This window comes from Orcinus orca, chromosome 9 (assembly GCF_937001465.1).
Source record: "Orcinus orca chromosome 9, mOrcOrc1.1, whole genome shotgun sequence".
In the NCBI taxonomy this organism is placed as follows: Eukaryota; Metazoa; Chordata; class Mammalia; order Artiodactyla; family Delphinidae; genus Orcinus; species Orcinus orca.
In genome coordinates, this window is record NC_064567.1 from 45842130 (window position 1) to 45851838 (window position 9709).

Here is a 9709-nt window from a genome sequence, read left to right on the forward strand (position 1 = left end):
GGAACAAGACAAGGTTGCCCACTCTCACCACTCTTATTCAACATAGTTTCGGGAAGTTTTAGCCACAGCAATCAGAGAAGAAAAGGAAATAAAAGGAATCCAAATCGGAAAAGAAGAAGTAAAGCTGTCACTGTTTGCAGATGACATGATCCTATACATAGAGGATCCTAAAGATGCTACCAGAAAACTACTAGAGCTAATCAATGAATTTGGTAAAGTAGCAGGATACAAAATTAATGCACAGAAATCTCTGGCATTCCTATATACTAATGATGAAAAATCTGAAAGTGAAATCAAGAAAACACTCCCATTTACCATTGCAACAAAAAGAATAAAATATCTAGGAATAAACCTACCTAAGGAGACAAAAGACCTGTATGCAGAAAATTATAAGACACTGATGAAAGAAATTAAAGATGATAAAAATAGATGGAGAGATATACCATGTTCTTGGATTGGAAGAATCAACATTGTGAAAATGACTCTTCTACCCAAAGCAATCTATAGATTCAATGCAATCCCTATCAAACTACCACTGGTATTTTTCACAGAACTAGAACAAAAAATTTCGCAGTTTGTATGGAAACACAAAAGACCCCGAATAGCCAAAGCAATCTTGAGAACGAAAAAAGGAGCTGGAGGAATCAGGCTCCCTGACTTCAGACTATACTACAAAGCTACAGTAATCAAGACAGTATGGTACTGGCACAAAAACAGAAATATAGATCAATGGAACAGGATAGAAAGCCCAGAGATAAACCCACGCACATATGGACACCTTATCTTTGATAAAGGTGGCAGGAATGTACAGTGGAGAAAGGACAGCCTCTTCAATAAATGGTGCTGGGAAAACTGGACAGGTACATGTAAAAGTATGAGATTAGATCACTCCCTAACACCATACACAAAAATAAGCTCAAAATGGATTAAAGACCTAAATGTAAGGCCAGAAACTATCAAACTCTTAGAGGAAAACATAGGCAGAACACTCAATGACAGAAATCACAGCAAGATCCTTTCTGACCCACCTACTAGAGTAATGGAAATAAAAATAAACAAATGGGACCTAATGAAACTTCAAAGCTTTTGCACAGCAAAGGAAACCATAAACAAGACCAAAAGACAACCCTCAGAATGGGAGAAAATATTTGCAAATGAAGCAACCGACAAAGGATTAATCTCCAAAATTTACAAGCAGCTCATGCAGCTCAATAACAAAAAAACAAACAACCCAATCCAAAAATGGGCAGAAGACCTAAATAGACATTTCTCCAAAGAAGATATACAGACTGCCAACAAACACATGAAAGAATGCTCAACATCATTAATCATTAGAGAAATGCAAATCAAAACTACAATAAGATATCATCTCACACCAGTCAGAATGGCCATCATCAAAAAAAGAAACAATAAATGCTGGAGAGGGTGTGGAGAAAAGGGAACACTCTTGCACTGCTGGTGGGAATATGAATTGGTTCAGCCACTATGGAGAACAGTATGGAGGTTCCTTAAAAAACTACAAATAGAATTACCATATGACCCAGCAATCCCATTACTGGACATATACCCTGAGAAAACCAAAATTCAAAAAGAGTCACGTACCAAAATGTTCATTGCAGCTCTATTTACAATAGCCCAGAGATGGAAACAACCTAAGTGTCCATCATTGGATGAATGGATAATGAAGATGTGGCACATATATACAATGGAATATTACTCAGCCTTAAAAAGAAACGAAATTGAGCTATTTGTAATGAGGTGGATAGACCTAGAGTCTGTCATACAGAGTGAAGTAAGTCAGAAAGAAAAGGACAAATACCATATGCTAACACATATATATGGAATTTAAGAAAAAAAAATGTCATGAAGAACCTAGGGGTAAGACAGGAATAAAGATGCAGACCTACTGGAGAACGGACTTGAGGATATGGGGAAGGTGAAGGGTGAGCTGTGACAGGGCGAGAGAGAGTCATGGACATATACACACTAACAAACGTAGTAAGGTAGATAGCCAGTGGGAAGCAGCCGCATGGCACAGGGATATTGGCTCGGTGCTTTGTGACAGCCTGGAGGGGTGGGATAGGGAGGGTGGGAGGGAGGGAGACACAAGAGGGAAGACATATGGGAACATATGTATATGTATAACGGATTCACTTTGTTATAAAGCAGAAACTAACACACCATTGTAAAGCAATTATACCCCAATAAAGATGTTAAAAAAAACCAAAAAACAAAAAAACTTGAAATTTCAACAATAAGAGTATTAATGAAATTATAGTTACTTCAACAGTGGTATAATGCTATCATCAAAACTATGAAATACATCTGTATTTAACGACAAAAATATCTATGATATATTTCTTGAATGTGCAGACTGAAAGACAACATGTATGGTATGGCACTATTTATGTAAAATTATGTTTGCACAGGTTGATAAGTGATATATTCACCAAATATTAACAGTGGTTTATACTGTAAGATCTGAGGTAGTATTACTTAAGTACTTACATATTTACTTTTGCAATTGTCTCAAAGATAGATTTTATTTTTTTATTCCACCAGGTATTTTTAGATTGAAGTATAGTTAATTTACAATATTGTGTTAGTTTCTGGTGTACAGCAAAGTGATTCAGTTTATGTAAATATATAAAACTGTCTTCCATAGTGGCTGTATGAATTTACATTCCCACCAACAGTGTAGGAGGGTCACCTTTCCTCCACACCCTCTCCAGCATTTGTTATTTATAGACTTTTTAATGATGGCTATTCTGACTGGTGTGAGGTGATACCTCACTGTAGTTTGGATTTGCATTTCTGTCCTAATTAGGGAAGTTGAACATCTTTTCATGTGCCTATTGGCCATTTGTATGTCTTCTTTGGAGGAATGTCTATTTAGGTCTTCTGCCCATTTTTTGATGGGACTGTGTTGGTTTTTTGTTTGGTTATTGGACTGTATGAGCTGTTTTTATATTTGGGGAATTAAGCCCTTGTCAGTTGCATCATTTGCAAATATTTTCTCCCAGTCTGTAGGTTGCCTTTTCGTTTTATGGTTTCTTTTGCTGTGCAAAGGAAGCCTGTAAGTTTGAATAGGTCCCATTTGTTCATTTTTGCTTTCATTTCTATTGCCTTGGGAGACTGACTTAAAACACTGCTACAATTTATGTCAGAGAATGTTTTGCCTATGTTCTCTTCTAGGAGTGTTATGGCATTATGTCTTCTATTCAAGTCTTTAAGCCATTTTGAGTTTATTTTTGTGTAGGGTATGAGGGAGACATCTAACTTCATTGATTTACATGGGGCTGTCCAGCTTTCCCAACACCACTTGCTGAAGAGACTGTCTTTTCTCCATTGTATATTCTTGCCTCCTCTGTCAAAAATTAATTGACCTTAGGTGTGTGGGCTTGAGGCTCTCTATTCTGTTCCATTGATCCATATGTCTGTTTTTGTGCCAATACCATGCTGTTTTGATTACTTCAGCTGTGTAGTATTCAGCTTAAGTCTGGAGGGTTATGCCTCCACCTTTGTTCTTTTTCCTCAGGATTCCTTTGGCAATTCTGGGTCTTTTATGGCTCCGCATAAATTTCAGGATTATTTGTTCTAGTTCTGTGAAAAATGACATGGGTAATTTGATAGGGATCACATTAAATCTGCAGACTGCTTTGGGTAGTAGGGCCATTTAAAAAATATTAATTCTTCTAATTCAAGAGCGTGGGATATCTTCAAAGGAAGATTTTTTAAAAAGCTGTCCTGACTTGACTGTCAGCTAACAAATCAAATACCAGCAACCATCAACATGGTTTGAGGTCTCACCTTGCTAGAAAAGGTAAAGTACAGTATAGTATTTATGAAAATACTATCAAGCAAAAATTCGTCAACTCTAATAGTGGAAGAGTGCCCAATCAAGGATCTTCCTACCATTTGGATTACATCATCATTTACTGTGTACAAAAATGTAAAGCTATGCTAATACTTACAAACTGGTATCACCTTATCTTTAGGTCAACTGCCATGGGAAACTTCCTACATTTCTAAGCCAAGTACACTTCACAGCTTCAAAACATATTACAAACATATAGTGATCAGGACTGTGTGATACTGGCAAAAGGACAGACATAGATCAATGGAATAAAACTGAGTTGAGAAATTAATCCATACATTTATAGTCAACTGACTTTCAAAAAAGGAATATGGGGGAAAGAATAGTCTTTTCAATAAATAGTGCTGGAACTGGATGCTTACACGCAAAAGAATGAACTTGGACCCCAATACCTCATACTATACATAAAAATTAACTCCAAATGGATCAAAGACCTTACCTAAATGTAAGGGCTTAAATTATAAAATTCTTAGAAGAAAACATAGGTGTAAATCTTTCTAACTTTGGATTAGGCAATGGTTTCACAGATGACACCTAAACACAAGAAGCCAAGGAAAAAAATAGATAAAACTGTACTTCATCAAAATTAAAATCTTTTGTGTTACAAAAGTCACTTTATCAAAAATGTGAGAAGACAACCCAGAAAATATTTAAATATTTGCAAATCATATATCTGATAAGGGTCTAAGAATCCAGAACATATTAAAAAGAATTCTTGAAACTCAACAATAAAAAGACAAATAATTTAAAGACAGGGAAAGGATCTGAAGACATTTCTCCAAAGATATACAAATGGCAAATAAGCACATGAAAAGATGCTGAACATAGTCATGGAAATGCAAATCAAAGCCACAATGAAATACCACCTCACGAAGTCACTAGGATGGCTATATTAAAAAAGATGAACAACATGTGTTGGTGAGGATGTGGAGAAATCGGAACCTTTATGCATTGCTGGTGGGAATGTAAATTGATGCAGCCATTTTGGAGAAAGTTTGGTAGTTTACAGAAAGTTAATCACAGAGTTGCCATATATATGACCCAGCAATTCTACTACTAGGTACATACCAAAGGTAATTGAAAACATACTTTTACAAAAAGACTTGTACACAAATGATCGCAGTAATACTATTTAAGATAGTAAAAAATGGAAACAACCCAATGTCCATCAAAAACTGTGGTATATCCATACAATGGAATATTATTCAACCATAAAAAGAAATGAAGTACTACTATGTGTTACAGCATGGATAAACCTTGAGAACATCATGCTAAGTGAAAGAAACCAAATACCAAAGAACACATATTCTATGATTCCATTTGATGAAATGTCCAGAATAGGAAGATGCATAGAGAGAGAAAGTAGTTTAGCAGTTACCAGGGGCAAGGGGGAAGGGGAAAATGGGGTGGGACTACTAATGAGCATGGGGTTTCCTTCTGGAGTAGTGTAAATGTTTTGGAATTAGACAGTCGTGGTGGTTCCATAACCTTGTGAATAAACCAAAAACACTGAATAGTACCCTTCAAAATGGTGAATTTTATGGTATACAAATTATGTCTCAATTAAAAATTTAAAAAAAAGAACGATGGCAAACTTCTTGCCTGAAGCTATGTAAGAGAGAAGATGATGAAGCAGTATCTTTAAAGTACTGAAGGAAAAAAAATTACAATGTAGAATTCTATGCCCAGCGAATTTTTTTTTCAAAACTGAAGGTAGGGCTTCCCTGGTGGTGCAGTGGTTGGGGGTCCGCCTGCAGATGCAGGGGACGCGGGTTCGTGACCCGGCCCGGGGGGATCCCGCATGCCGCGGAGCGGCTGGGCTCGTGGGCCATGGCCACTGGGCCTGCGCATCCGGAGCCTGTGCTCCGCGGCGGGGGAGGCCACGGCAGTGAGAGGCCCGCGTACCGCAAAACAAAACAAAACAAAAACTGAAGGCAATGATTTAAGACTATAAATCTACAATAATCAAGACAATGTAACACTGGCATAAGACATATAGTTCAATGGAACAAAACAGATCCCAGAAACAGATCCACACATATCATTTGATTTTCAACAAAATGCCAAGTTAATTTCAACAAAATGCCAAATTAATTCAACAGGGAAAAGAGAATCATTTCAACAAATGATCTAAATAAGCTGGAGAGTCATATGGATAAACATAAACCTCAATACTTACCTTCACACCATATACAACAATTATCTCGAATTGTATCACAGATCTAAATGTAAGAGCTATGGAGAAAGATCTCTGTATTAAGCAAGGATTTCTTAGGACACAAAAAGCATAAACAGGAAAAAAATAAGGAAATTGAACTTCATCAAAATTGAAAACTTTTGCTCTTTCAAAGACACTGTTAAGAAAATGAAAAGGCAAGCCATAGACTGAAAGTATTTGCAAATCATATATCTGATTACAGATTTGCGTGCAGAACATACAAAGAACTCTTGCAACTCAATAATGAAATGATGCACAACCCAATTTAAAAATAAGCAGCCCTGTGAGACTTTAGGAATAACTGGGTAAGAAGTATGGCAAATTTCATCCCCACAAAATAATGACAAAATTTGACAAAACTATCAAAACTATCATTTCAAAACTGGAAACTGACCAAAGGCATGCAACAAACAGGCAACATTTACTTAAGAAAACCTACTGAATCTTGGCAAAATCAGTGGGAGCCCAGCACTTCAGCCTGGAGCAGCTCCACCTCTCCCCAGAAATCTCCCAAGTTGGTGGCACTGTAATTCGACCAGAGTGGGCAGGCTGTATCTGCAGCCTTCCTGCTGGAGGGGTTAGACTGATTTGGAGCAAAATGTAAGAAAACTCATGCTCAGGGGTATTGTTGGAAAAAGTATCATCTTGGGGGCAACCAGAGAAGGCCAAACATTACAGCTAGCCTGAGGATGAGACACTACTTGTGCCAAGCAACACGTGAACAGAACAGCAGAAACTTAACATAGTGATATGCGAATAACAGTGAGCCTCCAACATAACCTCAGGCTGGGATGGGATGACAACTGCATGCATATAGCCCAACAATTCTACTTCTAGGTACTTACCTAAGACAAATGAAAAATATATATCCACACAAAGACTTGAAGGCGAATGTTTCTAACAGCATTATTCATAACAAAAAAGTGGGAACAATCCAAATTTTATCCATCAGTAAATGAACAAATGTGGTATATATCAATACGTACAACAGAATACTACTCAGCAAAACTAGGTAAAGAATAATACATGCTAAACATGTGTGAACCTCAGAAACACGTTAGGTGAAAGAAGCTAGATGCAAAAGACCATATTTTGTATTATTCTCTTTATATGAAATATCCAGAAAAGGGAAATTATGGAGACAGAACATAGACTAGTGGTTGCCTAAGTGCTGAGAAGGGGGAAATGAGGAGTGACTGTTAATGGGTATAAAGTTTCTTTATGGTGATAAAAATATTATAGAATTAGACACGTTGAGGATTGCACAACTTTGTAAATATACTAAAAGCCATGGAATTGTGCACTTTAAATGGTTGGATTTTATGGTTATGTAAATTATACCTCAACAAAACTGTTAAAAGTAATAGGATAAATATTTGAACAGACCTTTCACTAAAAAAATATGAGTGGCAAATGAGCACATAAAAAGATGCTTAACATTATTAGTGGTTAGGTCAATTCAAACTGAACCAGAAGATACCACAACATACCCACTAGAATGGTCAAAATTGAAAAGACAGTGATGTGGCAAAATCCTCATGCTGGTGGAAATGTAAAATGTAAATGTAAATGTAAAATGTAAAATGGTACAGCCAACTCTGGAAACAGTCTGGTGGTATCTTATAAAGTTAAACAAATATTTACCATACAATTCAGTCATTCCACTCATAGGTATTTATTAAAGAGAAATTAAATCACATGTTCACATAAAGATTTATATATAAATGTTCATAGCCACTTTATTCATAATAGCCCCAAACTAGAAATAGCTCAGGTGTCCACCAACAGGAGAATGGATAACATACTATATGATATTCACATTCATATACTACTACTCAGCAATAAAAAAGAACTGATTCAAGCAACAACACTGCTGCCTCTCACAAATATGCTGAGCCAAACCAGCCGGACACAAAGTACACACTGAACGTTTTCGTCTAATCTATAGTGGCACAAAGCAGATCAACGGCTGTCCAGGCCTGAGGGTGGATGGGTGGAAACTGACTGTAAAGGGGCTTGAGGTAACTTTTGAGGGGGGATGGAAATGTACTCATCTTGGTTGTAGTGACAGTTTCAAAAGTGTATGTGTGTGTCCAAACTCATCAGATTGTATACTTACAATGGATGTTATTGCCCTATGTAAATTATAAAGTATTAGTTGCTTTTAATATGCTGAGAAGAAAAAAATTTGATTAGAAATATAACACTGTTCTCATTGAGGAAACAGGCCTCTAAAAATGGAAAGGAGTTAACAAATCTGTCTGCTTGTCTTTACTGTAATCCTAGTGTTTGGAGCACTTTCATCTGTTTTCACCTTTGTTTTAGCAGTACTGACACATACCCAGGTCTGGCACAGGGTACACAACTGTTACCAGATGCACAAATATTTTCTGATGACTTTAATAATCTTAGGCCTTGAAAGATCTGACACAAATGCTTATTTAAGAACCAGGCTAGAAGGTGGTCAAAAGGCACAAACTTTCAGTTATAAGATAAATAATTATTAGGGATGTAATATTCAACATGATAAATATAATTAATACTGATGTATTATATATGAAAGTTAAGTCAGTAAATCCTAAGAGTTTTCAGCACAAAATTTTTTTCTTTTATTCTGTATCTACATGAGATGATATATGTTTAATAAGCTTATTGTGGTAATCATTTCATGATGTATGTAAGTCAAATCATTACGCTGTACACCTTAAACTTACACGTGCTTGATAAAACTGGAAAGGAAGAAAAAGAGCTAGATTTCATGCATCCATGTTACTTATGCATCTGCTGTGCCATAGCTGATTACCAACCTCTGCTATAGGAATACTGAACCATAAGCTCCGTAAAGGCAGGATCTATCTTTTTTCCTTATCAGTGTTCACACAGTGTCTCACACAGTATCTTCCATCTCTCAAATGTTCAATCAATATGTGCTAAATGAATGAACCACTTCAGTTTACCCTGCATTCTAGTTCAAGTAACTCCCACACATTCTTCATGGTGAGAAAGACTTCTGAAGATTACCAACATTAAGAATGAAAACTATACGAGACTATAGCTACTCACATGCCCACACAGTTACCACAGTGCTTTCTAGTGATTGATGTGAGTGTAATAAAACACTATCTTTGAATTATTAACTGCTACATTTTTCATTCCTTGCATTCCTGGTTGCTATGGCAGCTTACTCAGTGACTCACTGGCAGCTGCTGCTTCAGGAGGGAGAGACAATATGGATTAAAACAAAGACAATTTCAATTTCAAGTGTCAAAGCTGAGTTTTTGAAAGCCAAAGGAAGAGACGGGAGCCTGAAAGCCAAAGGGTTTTTGACTAATTTATCAGAGCCTAATTTATCAGAGCCGTGTTCTGGAGGCAGAAAGGGCTTTTAAGAATCTATAAACTTTGCTGTGCAAATCAAGGATGTAAGCCTGGCTGGATAAAGTAGTTTATTCTACGAACCACAGAGCTGGGAAGAATGCATAAAAATACAGGAGCAGTTTTCTCATTCAAAAGATCCAAGAGTTCCATCAAGCAGGAAAGAGAATTGAAGGGGATGAAGCTAGTTGCAGAGGTCTGAAACATGTCTGGCACTCTCCTCCTCAACAGCTGACACCCTA